Here is an 18,874-nt window from a genome sequence, read left to right as displayed (position 1 = left end):
CCATCAAATGCCCCTCTGGACCCTCTCCAATGCCAACACAGTCCTTCTTAGATAAGGGGCCCCAAACTGCCAAAACTATTAAAAAAAAGTTGAGCAGTTAAGGAACAAATATGCCAAATAATGTTTTCAAATGTCCACCATCGATAAAAAGTCAATGTGACTTTTCCACAGGCTTATTTTTCTTGCCCAAACCTCAGGCACAAATTTTGAAGTCTGCCCCATAGTCTAGATGTGAATGACTGATGTTAATTACTTACCCAGATTATCTAAGTAGCTGAAGTTAAATTCACAGCTGGAATTTGAACATGTCTCTGGATCAATATCTTAGCCGTCTGGATCCTAGACAATTCACAAGAGCATGTCAAATGAGGATAGGTTGAGTGAGCTAGAACTTTTCTCTATGTAACAAAGGAGCATGAGAGGTGACTTGGTAGGGATGTACAAGATGATAAGACGACAGATAGAGTGGACAGCTTGAGACTTTTTCCCAAGGTGGAAATGGTTAATTTTAAAGTGATTGGAGGAAGGTACGGGTAAGTGGGGGGGATATTCAGTGATATGTTCTTTACACAAAAAATGGTGGGTACCAAGGATGATAGTAGAGGCAGATACATTAGAGACATTTAAGAGAATCCTAGATAGGCACATGGATAATTAAAAAATGGAAGGGTTAGATTGACCTTGGAATAGGATAACATGTCAGCACAACACTGTGGGCTAAATGGCCTGTACTGGGCTGTCCTGTCCTACGTTCTCTGGTGCTTGGCAACTTTGGGCTTGTACTCACTGGAATTTAGAAGAATGTTGGGGGGGGTGGGTGTGGTGGTGGATCTCATTGAAACCTACCAAATGTTGAAGGAATAGATAAGGTGGATGTGGAGAGGATGCTTTCTATGGTGGGAGTGTCTAGAACTAGAGGGAACAGTCTCAAAATTGAGGGGCAACCTTTTAGAACAAACGTAAGGAGGAATTTTTTTAGCCAGAGAGAAGTGAATCTGTGGAATGCTCTGCCACAGACAGCTGTGGAAGACAAGACCATGAGTATATTTAAAGTGAAGATTGATAGTTTACTGAATGGTCAGAGCATCAAGTTTTATGGTGAAAAGGCAAGTGAGTGGGATCTCGGATCAGCCATGATGGAATGGCGGTGCTGACTCGATGGGCTGAATGGACTAATTCTGCTCCTGTGTTTTATGGTCTTTGATGGTGAGAGACTCTTGCTTTTAGCACAGGATCTAGGTTCATAACAAGGGGTTTATGAAGACAAGTATCTTCTCTGTGCTGATCAACTGGCTAGAGTTTTCACTGATATCTTTAATGGCTTACTTCAGCAGTCTGAGGAACCCACCTGCTTCAACAGGCCTCAATCATACCAGTGCTTAAGAACAAGATAACCTGCCTGAATAACTATTGTCCAGTTGCACTTACATCCACTGTGATGAAGTGATTTGAGAGGCTGGTGAAACACATCAACTGCTGCCCAAGAATGTTCTTGATACTTAATAGTTATTTATTTATTGCTTATTCAGTATCATTATTTTATATTTCTCTTTTGTATCTACACAGTTGTTTGTGTTTTGCACATTGGTTGTTTGTCCACCCTGTTGGATGGGGTCTTTCACTGATCCCATTGTGGTTTGTGGCTTTACTGACTATGCCCGCACAAATGAATCTCAGGGTTGTATATAGGAACATATATGTACTTTGATAACAAATTTACTTTGAACTTTATTATTATTGTAAAACCTGAGGTACGGTCATAGCCAAGACCACTCATTTCTCAATTGCTAGGAACTTTTGCACTATTCTAGTGGTGTTCAGTATTATGGCTTTCTGGAGATTTACATATATACTGCTGTGTTGGCCTGCTTGCTCTATTGTGTAGTGACTTGGGATGATACCAGTTGTAGATATTACTATTGGGACAGGGTATACCCTGTTCATGTTTCATAGTCTTTCAATTTCTTTTAATTCAGCATAATTCTGGTGCTTTTCACTTATCAATTTCTGTATGTTATGTGGGTTTGGAATGGCTATATATATATAAACATACACACACACACACACACACACACACACACAGACACACATATATATATGAAGTAAGATGTTCTTGCTTTTTTATCCTGTAATATTATATACAGGTGGTTATTATAGATTGCCCTATCTGTAATAACAGATCAGTTGTAATATAATTTGTGGCACTGGTATTCTGACTCTAAAACTGGATCAGGCTTGTATTTATAGTAAAGTATGGTGTCTTTTATGAGTTTGTATTTTAAAGCAAGATTTTGATGAATGATGTGGCACATGGAATGCCAACCTCCTCCTCCTGGGCAGGAAACAGTGGAGGTTGGTAGCCAAGGCAGCACTCGAAGAGGACAGACCAGTGAATGAGGACTGATGAGAATTTATGCTGTACTCAGCCCAGGGTAGCTGCTGACTCCACGCGGAGGGGTTCTGGGAGACCAGATACTGCAATACAGTCTTTAACTGTTGGTTGGCCCGCTCGGTCTGGCCATTGGTCTGTGGGCAGAATCCTGAAGACAGACTCATGGAGGCACACAGAAGATTACAGAATGCCCTCCAGAAGCTGGATGTGAATTGAGAGCCCCTGTCTGATACAACATCTACAGGTAAACCATGTAATTTAAAAACATGCAGTACTAGTAATTTGGCTGTTTCTTTGGCCGAGGGGGGTTTAGGTAAAGGAATGAAGTGTACAGACTTGGAGAAACGATCAACTACTGTGAGAATGGTGGTATTACCATCTGATGGGGGAAGACTGGTGACAAAATCCAGGGCAATGTGGGACCAGGGTCTTTTGGGTACAGACAAGGGTTGTAACAGATCAGCAGGTGACCGGTTAAAGTTCTTGCCCTGAGCACAGACCGAGCAGGCTGAGACAAATTTGTGGATGTCATCTCCCATGGAGGGGTCATCTCCCATGGATGAAGGCCTGAGTGTGCTTGGTTCCAAGGTGACAGGATAATCGGGAAGAATGACCCCACTGCAATACCCGTGAGCGGACAGAGCTGGGAACGTTAACATGGTTAGTGGGGCATTGCCTAAGGGCTGCCTCATTCTGTTGAACAGCTTGCACCATGGCTTCAATGTCCCTTTGCGCTGCACCCATGAGACAGTGATCAAGAAGGATGACACTAGGAATCTTAGGAGTTGCAGAGGGAGGAAATCTTCGGGAGAAGGCATCATGTTTTCCATTCTTGGAACCGGGGTGGAAGAACAGAGTAAAATTGAATCTTGAGAAAAATGGACCAACGAGCTTGACGGGAGTTGAGATGCTTGGCCGTACGGATATATTTCAGACTCTTTTGATCAGTCCAGACTAAGAATGGCACCTTTGCTCCCTCCAGCCAATGCCTCCACTCCTCCAGAACTAGCTTCACAGCCGGCAGCTCCCGGTTTCCGACATCGTAATTCCACTCCGTGGGAGTGAGGTGGTGAGAGAAGAAGGCGCAGGGATGTACCTTCTCATCCATGGCCGAGTGCTGAGGGAGAACAGCTCCTACACCAATGTCAGACGCATCACCCCCACAATGAACTGCCGGTCGGTGTCAGGTTGAATCAGGATGGGGGCAGAGGTGAAACGTTCCTTCAGGTCAGAGAATGCTTTTTCAGCAACAGAGGACAAGGAGAATCTGACAGCCGATGAGGTAAGAGCAGTGAGTGGTGTGGCCAGTGTACTGATGAAGCGACAATAGAAGTTAGCAAAGCACAAGAAGCGTTGCAATTCCCGACAGGTCGAGGGTTGGGGCCATTCGACCACTGCCTTGACCTTCTGTCGGTCCATCTGAATGGAACTGCCTGAAATTACATACCCCAGGAAGGAGACGATATTGCGATGAAACTCACATTTCTCAGCCTTCACAAAGAGCTGATTTTCCAGAAGGCGCTGGAGAACTCTGCAGATATGACCTGTGTCTTCAGTAAGGGACGTAGAAAAAAAAAATCAAAATGTCGTAGAGATACACAAAAACAAATTGGTTCAGCATGTCTCTGAGAACATCCTTTACCAGGGCTTGGAAGACAGCGGGGGCATTGGTGAAACCGAATGGCATGACCGGATACTCATAATGGCTTGAGGTGGTGTTGAAGGCAGCCTTCCACTTGTTCCCTTTGCAGATGCGGACAAGATGGTAGGCGTTACGGAGATCAAGCTTGGTGAAAACTGAGGCTCCTTGTAGTAGTTCAAATGCCGAGGTTATGAATAGAAGAGGGCAATTGTCCTTAACAGCAACTTCATGCGGTCCCCGGTAATCAATGCATGGACACAAAGAGCCATCCTTCTTTTCAAAGAAAAGAAAATGGCACCAGCAGGGGAGGAAGACGGCCGGATAGTGCCTACAGCCAGAGACTCTTGAATGTACTTACTCATGGCTTCTGTGTCAGGTACGGATAGGGAGTACAGGTGGCCTCTTGGGAGAGATGTGCCAGGCAAGAGGTCAATGGCACGATCATATGGACGATGAGGCGGCAGGGAAGTGGTGCAGGACTTGCTGAACACAGCCTTGAGGTCCATGTATTCAGGAGGAATGGTACTAAGGTCTGGAAATTCCTCGGGGGATCTGGGCTTGGAGACATGGGGATCTGAGCATGGCGGAGGCAGTGGGAGTGACAGAATGGGCTCCAGCCTACAATCTTGCGACTGAGCCGGTCAATGTTGCGGTTGTGTCTGACTAACCAGGGATGGCCCAGGACAATGGGAGCTTGAGGAGAGTTAGTGACATAAAGGGTTAACTGTTCGTGATGGTTGCTGGATAAACTGAGACTCACCGGGGCCGTGACAGGGGTGATGTTAGCCAGTCTCTGACCGTTCAAGGCGTGGCCATTAATGGTGACTGGAGAGCAGACGTTGGTAATCCCCACTGGGCAGCCAAGCTGGAATCGATAAAACACCCCTCCGCACCAGAATCAACCAAGATGGAGACGACTCGCCATTGGACGCTCCACTCCAGAGAAGCAGGCATGAAGGGAGTGGTGTCGAGGAGGGCCGGACAGGGGTCACGCTCACCAGTACTCCTTGTCCTACTGGTGAGCGCTTGGCTTTTACTGGGCAGGTGGAGATGAAATGGCCTGGTTGGCCACAGCACAGCCAGAAGCGGGTACTGATCCTTTTTTGTCTTTCTGTCGGCGTCAGGCGGGTACAGTCAACATGCATAGCCTGGGGCTCTGGAATGTGAATTGTAGATAAAGGCAAACGGCAAGGTAATGTAGACTGATGAGGAGCTTGGAACTCACCCAGTGCCCCCAGGGACCCTCTGGAACCCCTCCCTCTGCAGCACTGCTGATGGCAAACATCAATATGGATGGCCAAATCCATCAAAGGTGGCAGGAAGGTCCTGGGTGACCAGCTCATCTTTGATGTCTTCAGAGATGCCGTTCAGGAAGGTGTCGTACTGTGCCTCCGAGTTCCAGCCGCTGGAGGTGGTTAGGGTCCAGAACTCGATGACATAATCCGACACAGATCTGCACCCCTGGTGCATGTGCAGCATTTCACGGGCAGCCTCTCTCCCATGTTTGGAGCGATCAAACACTTTTCTCATCTCCTCAGAAAATAACTGAAAGCTGATGCAGAAAGGGGAGCCTGCCTCCCAGATGGCTGTTCCCCATTCTCTCGCCCGACCGGACAGTTGGGTGATGATGTAGGCTACCTTGGCTCGATCAGTCGGAAATGTTGTTGGTTGTAATTCAAAAATGAGGGTGCACTGGGAAAGAAAAGAGCGGAGCACGGCAGTTACCAGGCTCACCCGAGTACTTTGCTGGAGGAGACAGACAGGACTCTTGGATGGGAAGAGTGAGCAAGAACATGGAGCACGGGGCAGAAGATGCAGTCGCAGAATGTTGGTAGGCGCTCTGGGACAGCTGGAGTGACTGAGTCTGGGCCACAAGATTGGCTACTGTGGTAAACCATGTATATATGTTGTAACTCGGTTGCCTGTCTGGACACACCCTTCTGCTGACTGCCCCTGTGGCTCCTCCCACAGAGTCCTGTATAAAGGTGTTCGTCTTGCCCCTCCCCCTCAGTCCGGGGGCAGACTCTCACTGTGGAGGTCGTATTGTACAGCGAATAAAAGCCTTTCAGTATTTTACCAAACCTCAGTCTTTTGGAGTAATTGAAGGTGCTTCAATTTTATTCGCTGTACATTTTAAAACATGGAACAGACCCTGAGACCAGACAAATTAGACCTCGATCCGCAAATGCCTGACGCTGGAAACGCTTTTGAACTCTGGCTGGCCTGCTTCAAAGCGTATCTAGAGGAGATTAAAGCGACCGACCCCGTAGCGAAGCGCAGAGTTCTACTCTCCAGGGTCAGTCCACGGGTTTATTCGCTGATCAGAGACCAGCCGAACTACGACGGCGCGATGAACGTACTCAAAAGACAATACCTGCAGCCGATAAACAGCGTCTATGCTCGGCATCGCTTAGCGACACGGCAACAACGGTCCGGGGAATCGAGTGCTGAGTTTGTCCGGGCCCTACGGACGCTCGTGCGGGCCTGCAATTGCCAGGAGCTGACGGCGGCGCAGCATGCAGAACTCCTAGTGAGAGACGCCTTCGTTACGGGGACCAGGTCAGTGTATGTGCGCCAGCGGCTGCTGGATAAAGCCGATCTTACCCTAAGTTCGGCGATCGAGCTGACTGATACGTTGGAGGCCGCTCTGCATAACTCCGAGGCTCTCCAGGCACGCAATCCCCCGATGGCCTCGTGGGCGCCGCAGACCCCGCAATCCGCCGGCGAATCGACCTCGGCTGCAGCCAGTCGTTGAGTCCGCGAAGTGCTACTTCTGCGGACTGGAGAAGCACCCCCGGAAATGCTGCGCGGCCCGACAAGCTACCTGTTCCAGCTGCGGAAAGAAGGGCCACTTCGCCAAGGTCTGTAAGTCAAAACCGCGAGCGGGATCGAGCAGCGCCACGTGCGAGACGTGGGGGTCGCTATCTTCCCTGCACACTGCCACCACGTGCGAGACATGGGGGCCGCCATCTTCCCTGCACGCCGCCACCATGTGCGAGACATGGGGGTGGCCATCTTGGTTGGCGCCACCTCCCACCGCCTACGACCAACGGGTGCTCACGGGCCACCCCACCACGCCGAACCAAGACAGCGACCCCACCCTGGCTTCCGTGACCCTCGACCAAAGCGCTCCCCACAAGCTCGCAAGGTCAATGATGGACATCCTGGTGGAGGGGCACAGGACAAGCTGCCTGTTTGACACAGGCAGCACGGAGAGTTTTATCCACCCGGCCACGGTGCAGCATTGTGGACTCATGATACGGCCGGTAAGTCAGAGGGTCACCATGGCCTCCGGGTCGCATACAACAGACATCCGGGGGGGGGGGGGGGGTTGTGTAGCGACGCTGGTGGTGCAGGGCACAGAATATCGGGACTTTAAGTTACTGGTCTTGCCTCAACTGTGTGCCCCTGTGCTGTTGGGGTTGGGCTTCCAGAGCCACCTGAAAAGCGTGACAATGAAGTATGATGGGCCCCTCCCGCCAATTACTGTCATAAATCCCCTGTTTTGTAGAGATATGTCACGTACCCCGCTACTGACCACACACACACACCGACCCACGCATCCCACCCAACATCATGCCAACTGCCACAGTACCGACACCACTTGCGGCCTCTCCACCCTCAGGATCCTTCCCCCACCGCTGTTCGCCAACCTGACCCCCGACTGTAAACCCGTGGCAACTAAAAGCAGGAGGTACAGCGCGGGGGGACAGAGCTTTCATTAAGTCGGAGGTGCAGCAGCTGCTCAGGGAGGGGGTCATTGAGGCAAGCACAAGTCCTTGGAGGGCGCAGGTGGTGGTTGTTCGGAACGGGGAGAAGAATAGAATGGTCGTGGACTATAGCCAGACCATCAATAGGTTCACGCAGCTCGACGCGTACCCTGTACCCCGCATCGTGGATATGGTCAACCAGATAGCACAGTACAAGGTGTACTCGACCATAGACCTAAAATCCGCTTATCATCAGCTCCCCATCTGCCGGGAGGACCGCCCTTACACTGCCTTCGAGGCGGACGGCAGGCTTTATCAATTCCTGCGCATCCTCTTTGGTGTCACGAATGGTGTATCTGTCTTCCAGAGGGCAATGGACCAGATGGTGGACCAGTGCCAACTGAAGGCAATGTTCCCATATCTGGATAACATTACCATCTGCGGTCACGACCAGCAGGATCACGACAACAACCTCCAAAAATTTCTCCAAGCGGCCAAATCTTTCAACCTCACCTATAACAAGGACAAGTGTGTATTTGGGACCACCCGACTTGCTATCCTTGGGTGTGTCATGGAGAATGGAGTCATTGGCCCTGACCCCGACCGTATGCGCCCCCTGTTGGAACTCCCTCTTCCCAATACCCTCAGAGCCCTCAAAAGGTGCCTGGGCTTCTTTTCATATTACACCCAATGGGTCTCTAACTATGCAGACAAGGCCCGCCACCTGGTCAAGTCCACCACATTCCCCCTCTCTGCCGAGGCCCACACGGCCTTCAACCGCATAAAAGGGGACATTGCCAAAGCAGCAATGCATGCGGTGGATGATGCCATTCCCTTCCAACTAGAGAGTGACACCTCCGACTTTGCGCTGGCTGCTACCCTCAACCAGGCATGAAGACCAGTGGCGTTCTTCTCCCGTACCCTTCAAGGCCCTGAAATTCAGCACTCTGCGGTAGAGAAAGAGGCCCAGGCCATAGTGGAAGCTATAAGGCACTGGAGGCACTATCTTGCCGGCAAAAGGTTCACCCTGCTAACTGACCAGCGCTCAGTCGCGTTCATGTTTAATAATCAGCAGCGGAGCAAAATCAAAAATGATAAAATTCTGAGGTGAAGAATCGAACTCTCCACCTACAACTATGACATCATGTACAGGCCTGGGAAGCTCTGATGCCCTATCCCGGGGAACATGTGCCAACGCGCAGATCGACCGGCTATATGCCCTACATGTAGACCTTTGCCACCCGGGAGTCACCCGGCTTTTCCACTTCGTGAAAGCCCGGAACCTGCCTTACTCCCTTGAGGAGATCAGGATGATGACCAGGGACTGCCAAGTCTGCGCAGAGTGCAAACCGCACTTCTACTGACCCGAAAAGGCACCACTCATCAAGGCCACCCACCCCTTTGAGCGACTGAGTGTTGACTTTAAGGGCCCCCTTCCCTCCACCGACCGCAATGTGTACTTTCTTAACGTAATTGACGAGTACTCGCGGTTCCCCTTCGCCATCCCCTGCCCCGACACCACTACCACGTCAGTTATAAAAGCCCTGCGCAAGCTTTTCACTCTGTTCGGATTCCCATGCTATATCCACATTGACAGAGGGTCCTCGTTTATGAGTGACGAGCTGCGCCAATACCTACTGGCTAGGGGAATTGCAACCAGTAGGACCACGAGCTGTAATCCCCGGGGGAATGGACAGGTAGAGAAGGAGAATGGCACAGTGTGGAAAGCCACAGTCTTAGCCCTCAGGTCAAAGGGACTGCCGGTCTCCCGCTGGCAGGAGGTCCTTCCCGAGGCACTGCACTCCATCCGCTCCCTGTTATGCACGGCCACCAATGCCACCCCTCATGAGCGGCTCTTTTCTTTTCCCAGAAAATCGACCACTGGAACCACCCTACCATCTTGGCTGACGTCCCTGGGGCCAGTGCTGCTCCGGAAACATGCGAGGAGCAATAAATACTCCCCGACAGTCGAGAGGGTTCACTTACTTCATGCGAACCCCCAGTATGCCTCGTGGTTTTACCTGATGGACGGGAGGACACGGTCTCCATCCGCGACCTGGCGCCCGCAGGAGCTCCGGGCCCCTACCCTGAACACTCCGTGGTGACTATTGACCCCGTACCCACCAATGTATGTACCTACGAGACACCGTGCACCCCAAACCCTATACAGACACCACACGACACTCCCATACTGGGCGCGACGCACACGCACGAGGGATTACCAATGCCTAACGTGCTGGCACCTGAAGTCAGGCCGGAGCCAGCACAACCGCCATCGCCGGTGCTACGTAGATCACAGCGACGAACTCGACCGCTTGATAGATTTAACCTGTAAATATACTTCTTGTAAATATTGTCAGTCACTTCACCCCGCGGGACCCTTTTTAAAAAAAGGAGGGGTGAATGTGGTAAACCATGTATATATGTTGTAACTCGGTTACCTGTCTGGACACACCCCTCTGCTGACTGCCCCTGTGGCTCCTCCCACAGAGTCCTGTATAAAGGTGTTCGCCTTGCCCCTCCCCCTCTGTCCGGGGGCAGACACTCACTGTGGAGGTCGTATTGTACAGCGAATAAAAGCCTTTCAGTATTTTACCAAACCTCAGTCTTTTGGAGTAATTGGAGGTGCTTCAACTACATTGGCAGAAAGTGACTCCACTGCCCTGAACATGGAGTCCAGCTGGTTCTGGGGTCTCCCCAGCATCAGTCCCTATTGTTCCAGGGCAGCTCTCAGACGACCGGGGTCTGCTGGATCCAGATTGTACTGTCAGGATGCTGGAGCAGGGATCCAATTGCAAACCCAGTAATGTGCACACAGCGATATTAAATGAGTAACAAATCCCAAGGTGCAAACAAAGTCAGTGTCAAAGTTCAGGCAGAGATCAAAACATCCAGAGAAATCCAAAAACCAGAATCGGGAAACAAACAGAGTACAGATACAAATGCTGGAAGGGCTCAGGAAAATCCACTGGTACAATCTGGCGACAAACAGATGAAAACACAGGACTGAAATACACTGACAATAAACAGAGAGGCAGATAATAGGTGGAGCACAATGAGACACAATACAGGTGTCACAATACAGGCAGCAATACAGGTAATAATGAGAAACAGATGAGAGACGGAGTACTCAGTAATGCAGGGGCAGGAGTAGAGCAGGAGTGGGTCAGGAGCACATGGCAATACAAAACCACAGGCTGACAGCTAGGTAGAAACAAACAAAAAGACACGATTCAGCTGGAGGTACTGACAGATACTGATTCTGATTTTGATTCCGATCCTGGTTCTGATTCTGATTCTGATACTGGTTCTGATTCTGATCCTGATTCTGATTCTGATACTGCGTCTGGTTTTGATTTTGAATCTGAATCTAATTCTGGTTCTGATTTTGATTCAGATTCTGCTTCTGATTCTGACTCTGACTCTGACTCTGGATCCGGTTCTGGTTCCAGTTCTGGTTCTGGTTCTGGTTCTCTTTCTGGTTCTGATTCTGATTCTGGGTCTGATTCTGCTTCTGATTCTGGTTCTGGTTTGGATTCTGGATCTGGTTCTGATTCTGAGTCTGGGTCTGCTTCTGATTCTGGTTCTGGTTCTGATTCTGGGTTCTGTTCTGATTCTGATTCTGGGTCTGGTTCTGATTCTGGTTCTAATTCTGGATCTGATTCTGGGTCTGGTTCTGATTCTGGTTCTGATTCTGGTTCTGATTCAGGGTCTGATTCTGGTTCTGGTTCCGGTTCTGGGTCTGGTTCTGGTTCCGATTCTGGGTGTGGTTCTGATTCTGGGTCTGGTACTGGGTCTGGTTCTGGGTCTGATTCTGGTTCTGAATCTGGTTCTGATTCTGGTTCTGATTCTGGTTCTGGTTCTGGGTTCAGTTCTGGTTCTGGTTCTGGTTCTTGGTCTGGTTCTGGTTCTGATTCTGGTTCTGATTCTGGATCTGATTCTGGTTCTGGCTCTGATTCTAGGTCTGGTTCTGATTCCAGCTCTGATTCCGGCTCTGGTTCTGGTTCTGATTCTGGTTCTAATTCTGGTTCTGATTCTGGTTCCGGTTCTGATTCTGATTCTGGTTCTGGTTCTGATTCTGATTCTGGTTCTGATTCTGGGTCTGGTTCTGATTCTGATTCTGGGTCTGGTTCTGATTCTGATTCTGATTCTGATTCTGATTCTGATTCTGGGTCTGATTCTGGTTCTGGTTCTGGTTCTGGTTCTGGATCTGATTCTGGTTCTGGTTCTTGGTCTGGTTCTGATTCTGGTTCTGGTTCTTGGTCTGGGTCTGGCTCTGATTCTGGCTCTGATTCTGGTTCTGATTCTGGGTCTGGTTCTGATTCTGGTTCTGATTCTGGTTCTGGTTCTGATTCTGGTTCTGGGTCTGGTTCTGAATCTGGTTCTGATTCTGGGTCCGGTTCTGATTCTGGGTCCGGTTCTGATTCTGATTTTGGGTCTGATTTTGGTTCTGGTTCTGATTCTGGTTCTGGTTCTGGTTCTTGGTCTGGTTCTGATTCTGCTTCCGTTTCTGATTCTGGGTCTGGTTCTGATTCTGGTTCTGATTCTGATTCTGATTCTGGGTCTGGTTCTGGTTCTGGTTCTGGTTCTTGGTCTGGTTCTGATTCTGGTTCTGGTTCTGAGTCTGGCTCTGATTCTGGTTCTGATTCAGGTTCTGATTCTGGGTCTGATTCTGATTCTGGTTCTGATTCTGGTTCTGATTCTGGTTCTGGTTCTGATTCTGGTTCTGGGTCTGGTTCTGAATCTGGTTCTGGTTCTGAATCTGGTTCTGATTCTGATTCTGATTCTGATTCTGGGTCTGGTTCTGGCTCTGGTTCTGGTTGTTGGTCTGGTTCTGATTCTGGTTCTGGTTCTGGGTCTGGCTCTGATTCTGGTTCTGATTCTGGTTCTGATTCTGCGTCTGGTTCTGATTCTGGTTCTGGTTCTGATTCTGGTTCTGGTTCTGATTCTGGCTCTGGGTCTGGTTCTGAATCTGGTTCTGGTTCTGAATCTGGTTCTGATTCTGGGTCCGGTTCTGATTCTGTGTCTGGTTCTGATTCTGGGTCTGGTTCTGATTCTGGTTCTGTTTCTGGGTCTGGTTCTGATTCCGATTCTAATTCCGGTTCTGGTTCCGGTTCTGGTTCTGGTTCTGGGTCTGGTCCTGGGTCTGGTTCTGGGTCTGGTTCTGGGTCTGATTCTGGGTCTGATTCAAGGGTCTGATTCGGGGTCTGGTTCTGGTTCTGATTCTGGTTCTGGCTCTGATTCTGGTTCTGATTCTGGGTCTGGTTCGGATTCTGGTTCTGTTTCTGGGTCTGGTTCTGATTCCGATTCTGGTACTGGTACTGATTCTGATTCTGGGTCTGATTCTGGTTCTGGTTCTGATTCTGATTCTGGTTCTGATTTTGGGTCTGGTTCTGATTCTGGGTCTGGTTCTGGTTCTGGGTCTGGTTCTGATTCTGCGTCTGGTTCTGATTCTGCGTATGGTTCTGATTCTGCGTCTGATTCTGATTCTGGGTCTGATCCTGATTCTGGGTCTGATTCTGATTCTGGTTCTGATTCTGGGTCCAGTTCTGATTCTGGTTCTGATTCTGAGTCCGGTTCTGATTCTGGTTCTCGGTCTGGTTCTGGTTCTGGTTCTGGTTCTGATTCTGATTCTGGGTCTGGTTCTGATTCTGGTTCTGATTCAGATTCTGGGTCTGATTCTGGTTCTGGTTCTGATTCTGGGTCTGGTTCTGATTTTGGGTCTGGTTCTGATTCTGGGTCTGGTTCTGATTCTGGTTCTGATTCCGGGTCTGGTTCTGATTCTGATTCTGGTTCTGGGTCTGATTCTGATTCTGGGTCTGGTTCTGATTCTGGTTCTGATTCTGGTTCTGGTTCTGATTCTGGTTCTGATTCTGGTTCTGATTCTGGTTCTGGTTCTTGGTCTGGTTCTGATTCCGGTTCTGATTCTGGGTCTGATTCTGATTCTGGGTCTGATTCTGGCTCTGATTCTGGGTCTGATTCTGAATCTGGTTCTGGCTCTTGGTCTGATTCTGGCTGTGATTCTGGTTCTGGGTCTGGTTCTGGTTCTGGGTCTGGTTCTAATTCCGATTCTGGTTCTGGTTCTGATTCTGATTCTGGTTCTGATTCTGGGTCTGATTCCGATTCTGATTCTGGGTCTGATTCTGGGTCTGATTCTGATTCTGGTTCTGGTTCTGATTTTGGGTCTGGTTCTGATTCTGGGTCCGGTTCTGATTCTGATTTTGGGTCTGATTTTGGTTCTGGTTCTGATTCTGGTTCTGGTTCTGGTTCTTGGTCTGGTTCTGATTCTGCTTCCGTTTCTGATTCTGGGTCTGGTTCTGATTCTGGTTCTGATTCTGATTCTGATTCTGGGTCTGGTTCTGGTTCTGGTTCTGGTTCTTGGTCTGGTTCTGATTCTGGTTCTGGTTCTGAGTCTGGCTCTGATTCTGGTTCTGATTCAGGTTCTGATTCTGGGTCTGATTCTGATTCTGGTTCTGATTCTGGTTCTGATTCTGGTTCTGGTTCTGATTCTGGTTCTGGGTCTGGTTCTGAATCTGGTTCTGGTTCTGAATCTGGTTCTGATTCTGATTCTGATTCTGATTCTGGGTCTGGTTCTGGCTCTGGTTCTGGTTGTTGGTCTGGTTCTGATTCTGGTTCTGGTTCTGGGTCTGGCTCTGATTCTGGTTCTGATTCTGGTTCTGATTCTGCGTCTGGTTCTGATTCTGGTTCTGGTTCTGATTCTGGTTCTGGTTCTGATTCTGGCTCTGGGTCTGGTTCTGAATCTGGTTCTGGTTCTGAATCTGGTTCTGATTCTGGGTCCGGTTCTGATTCTGTGTCTGGTTCTGATTCTGGGTCTGGTTCTGATTCTGGTTCTGTTTCTGGGTCTGGTTCTGATTCCGATTCTAATTCCGGTTCTGGTTCCGGTTCTGGTTCTGGTTCTGGGTCTGGTCCTGGGTCTGGTTCTGGGTCTGGTTCTGGGTCTGATTCTGGGTCTGATTCAAGGGTCTGATTCGGGGTCTGGTTCTGGTTCTGATTCTGGTTCTGGCTCTGATTCTGGTTCTGATTCTGGGTCTGGTTCGGATTCTGGTTCTGTTTCTGGGTCTGGTTCTGATTCCGATTCTGGTACTGGTACTGATTCTGATTCTGGGTCTGATTCTGGTTCTGGTTCTGATTCTGATTCTGGTTCTGATTTTGGGTCTGGTTCTGATTCTGGGTCTGGTTCTGGTTCTGGGTCTGGTTCTGATTCTGCGTCTGGTTCTGATTCTGCGTATGGTTCTGATTCTGCGTCTGATTCTGATTCTGGGTCTGATCCTGATTCTGGGTCTGATTCTGATTCTGGTTCTGATTCTGGGTCCAGTTCTGATTCTGGTTCTGATTCTGAGTCCGGTTCTGATTCTGGTTCTCGGTCTGGTTCTGGTTCTGGTTCTGGTTCTGATTCTGATTCTGGGTCTGGTTCTGATTCTGGTTCTGATTCAGATTCTGGGTCTGATTCTGGTTCTGGTTCTGATTCTGGGTCTGGTTCTGATTTTGGGTCTGGTTCTGATTCTGGGTCTGGTTCTGATTCTGGTTCTGATTCCGGGTCTGGTTCTGATTCTGATTCTGGTTCTGGGTCTGATTCTGATTCTGGGTCTGGTTCTGATTCTGGTTCTGATTCTGGTTCTGGTTCTGATTCTGGTTCTGATTCTGGTTCTGATTCTGGTTCTGGTTCTTGGTCTGGTTCTGATTCCGGTTCTGATTCTGGGTCTGATTCTGATTCTGGGTCTGATTCTGGCTCTGATTCTGGGTCTGATTCTGAATCTGGTTCTGGCTCTTGGTCTGATTCTGGCTGTGATTCTGGTTCTGGGTCTGGTTCTGGTTCTGGGTCTGGTTCTAATTCCGATTCTGGTTCTGGTTCTGATTCTGATTCTGGTTCTGATTCTGGGTCTGATTCCGATTCTGATTCTGGGTCTGATTCTGGGTCTGATTCTGATTCTGGTTCTGGTTCTGATTTTGGGTCTGGTTCTGATTCTGGGTCTGGTTATGGTTCTGGGTCTGGTTCTGATTCTGCGTCTGGTTCTGATTCTGCGTCTGGTTCTGATTCTGCGTCTGATTCTGATTCTGGGTCTGATCCTGATTCTGGGTCTGATTCTGATTCTGGTTCTGATTCTGGGTCCAGTTCTGATTCTGGTTCTGATTCTGGTTCTGATTCTGAGTCCAGTTCTGATTCTGGTTCTCGGTCTGGTTCTGGTTCTGGTTCTGGTTCTGATTCTGATTCTGGGTCTGGTTCTGATTCTGGTTCTGATTCAGATTCTGGGTCTGATTCTGGTTCTGGTTCTGATTCTGATTCTGGGTCTGGTTCTGATTATGGTTCTGATTCTGGGTCTGGTTCTGATTTTGGGTCTGGTTCTGATTCTGGGTCTGGTTCTGATTCTGGTTCTGATTCCTGGTCTGGTTCTGATTCTGATTCTGGTTCTGGGTCTGATTCTGATTCTGGGTCTGGTTCTGATTCTGGTTCTGGTTCTGATTCTGGTTCTGATTCTGGTTCTGATTCTGGTTCTGGTTCTTGGTCTGGTTCTGATTCTGGTTCTGATTCTGGGTCTGGTTCTGATTCTGATTCTAGTTCTGATTCTGATTCTGGGTCTGATTCTGATTCTGGGTCTGATTCTGGCTCTGATTCTGAATCTGGTTCTGGCTCTTGGTCTGATTCTGGCTGTGATTCTGGTTCTGGGTCTGGTTCTGGTTCTAGGTCTGGTTCTAATTCCGATTCTGGTTCTGGTTCTGATTCTGATTCTGGTTCTGGTTCTGATTCTGGGTCTGATTCCGATTCTGATTCTGGTTCTGGTTCTTAGTCTGGTTCTGATTCTGGTTCTGTTTCTGATTCTGGTTCTGATTCAGGTTCTGGCTCTGATTCTGGGTCTGGTTCTGATTCTGGCTCTGATTCTGGTTCTGATTCTGGGTCTGGGTCTGGTTCTGATTCTGGTTCTGATTCTGGGTCTGGTTCTGATTCTGGGTCTGATTCTGATTCTGGTTCTGATTCTGGTTCTGGTTCTGGTTCTGGGTCCGGTTCTGATTCTGATTTTGGGTCTGATTTTGGTTCTGGTTCTGATTCTGGTTCTGGTTCTGGTTCTTGGTCTGGTTCTGATTCTGCTTCCGTTTCTGATTCTGGGTCTGGTTCTGATTCTGGTTCTGATTCTGATTCTGATTCTGGGTCTGGTTCTGGTTCTGGTTCTGGTTCTTGGTCTGGTTCTGATTCTGGTTCTGGTTCTGAGTCTGGCTCTGATTCTGGTTCTGATTCAGGTTCTGATTCTGGGTCTGATTCTGATTCTGGTTCTGATTCTGGTTCTGATTCTGGTTCTGGTTCTGATTCTGGTTCTGGGTCTGGTTCTGAATCTGGTTCTGGTTCTGAATCTGGTTCTGATTCTGATTCTGATTCTGATTCTGGGTCTGGTTCTGGCTCTGGTTCTGGTTGTTGGTCTGGTTCTGATTCTGGTTCTGGTTCTGGGTCTGGCTCTGATTCTGGTTCTGATTCTGGTTCTGATTCTGCGTCTGGTTCTGATTCTAGTTCTGGTTCTGATTCTGGTTCTGGTTCTGATTCTGGCTCTGGGTCTGGTTCTGAATCTGGTTCTGGTTCTGAATCTGGTTCTGATTCTGGGTCCGGTTCTGATTCTGTGTCTGGTTCTGATTCTGGGTCTGGTTCTGATTCTGGTTCTGTTTCTGGGTCTGGTTCTGATTCCGATTCTAATTCCGGTTCTGGTTCCGGTTCTGGTTCTGGTTCTGGGTCTGGTCCTGGGTCTGGTTCTGGGTCTGGTTCTGGGTCTGATTCTGGGTCTGATTCAAGGGTCTGATTCGGGGTCTGGTTCTGGTTCTGATTCTGGTTCTGGCTCTGATTCTGGTTCTGATTCTGGGTCTGGTTCGGATTCTGGTTCTGTTTCTGGGTCTGGTTCTGATTCCGATTCTGGTACTGGTACTGATTCTGATTCTGGGTCTGATTCTGGTTCTGGTTCTGATTCTGATTCTGGTTCTGATTTTGGGTCTGGTTCTGATTCTGGGTCTGGTTCTGGTTCTGGGTCTGGTTCTGATTCTGCGTCTGGTTCTGATTCTGCGTATGGTTCTGATTCTGCGTCTGATTCTGATTCTGGGTCTGATCCTGATTCTGGGTCTGATTCTGATTCTGGTTCTGATTCTGGGTCCAGTTCTGATTCTGGTTCTGATTCTGAGTCCGGTTCTGATTCTGGTTCTCGGTCTGGTTCTGGTTCTGGTTCTGGTTCTGATTCTGATTCTGGGTCTGGTTCTGATTCTGGTTCTGATTCAGATTCTGGGTCTGATTCTGGTTCTGGTTCTGATTCTGGGTCTGGTTCTGATTTTGGGTCTGGTTCTGATTCTGGGTCTGGTTCTGATTCTGGTTCTGATTCCGGGTCTGGTTCTGATTCTGATTCTGGTTCTGGGTCTGATTCTGATTCTGGGTCTGGTTCTGATTCTGGTTCTGATTCTGGTTCTGGTTCTGATTCTGGTTCTGATTCTGGTTCTGATTCTGGTTCTGGTTCTTGGTCTGGTTCTGATTCCGGTTCTGATTCTGGGTCTGATTCTGATTCTGGGTCTGATTCTGGCTCTGATTCTGGGTCTGATTCTGAATCTGGTTCTGGCTCTTGGTCTGATTCTGGCTGTGATTCTGGTTCTGGGTCTGGTTCTGGTTCTGGGTCTGGTTCTAATTCCGATTCTGGTTCTGGTTCTGATTCTGATTCTGGTTCTGATTCTGGGTCTGATTCCGATTCTGATTCTGGGTCTGATTCTGGGTCTGATTCTGATTCTGGTTCTGGTTCTGATTTTGGGTCTGGTTCTGATTCTGGGTCTGGTTATGGTTCTGGGTCTGGTTCTGATTCTGCGTCTGGTTCTGATTCTGCGTCTGGTTCTGATTCTGCGTCTGATTCTGATTCTGGGTCTGATCCTGATTCTGGGTCTGATTCTGATTCTGGTTCTGATTCTGGGTCCAGTTCTGATTCTGGTTCTGATTCTGGTTCTGATTCTGAGTCCAGTTCTGATTCTGGTTCTCGGTCTGGTTCTGGTTCTGGTTCTGGTTCTGATTCTGATTCTGGGTCTGGTTCTGATTCTGGTTCTGATTCAGATTCTGGGTCTGATTCTGGTTCTGGTTCTGATTCTGATTCTGGGTCTGGT

The sequence above is a fragment of the Mobula birostris genome, chromosome 32 (assembly GCF_030028105.1).
Source record: "Mobula birostris isolate sMobBir1 chromosome 32, sMobBir1.hap1, whole genome shotgun sequence".
Classification (NCBI taxonomy): Eukaryota; Metazoa; Chordata; class Chondrichthyes; order Myliobatiformes; family Myliobatidae; genus Mobula; species Mobula birostris.
This window is presented reverse-complemented; position numbering follows the sequence as displayed.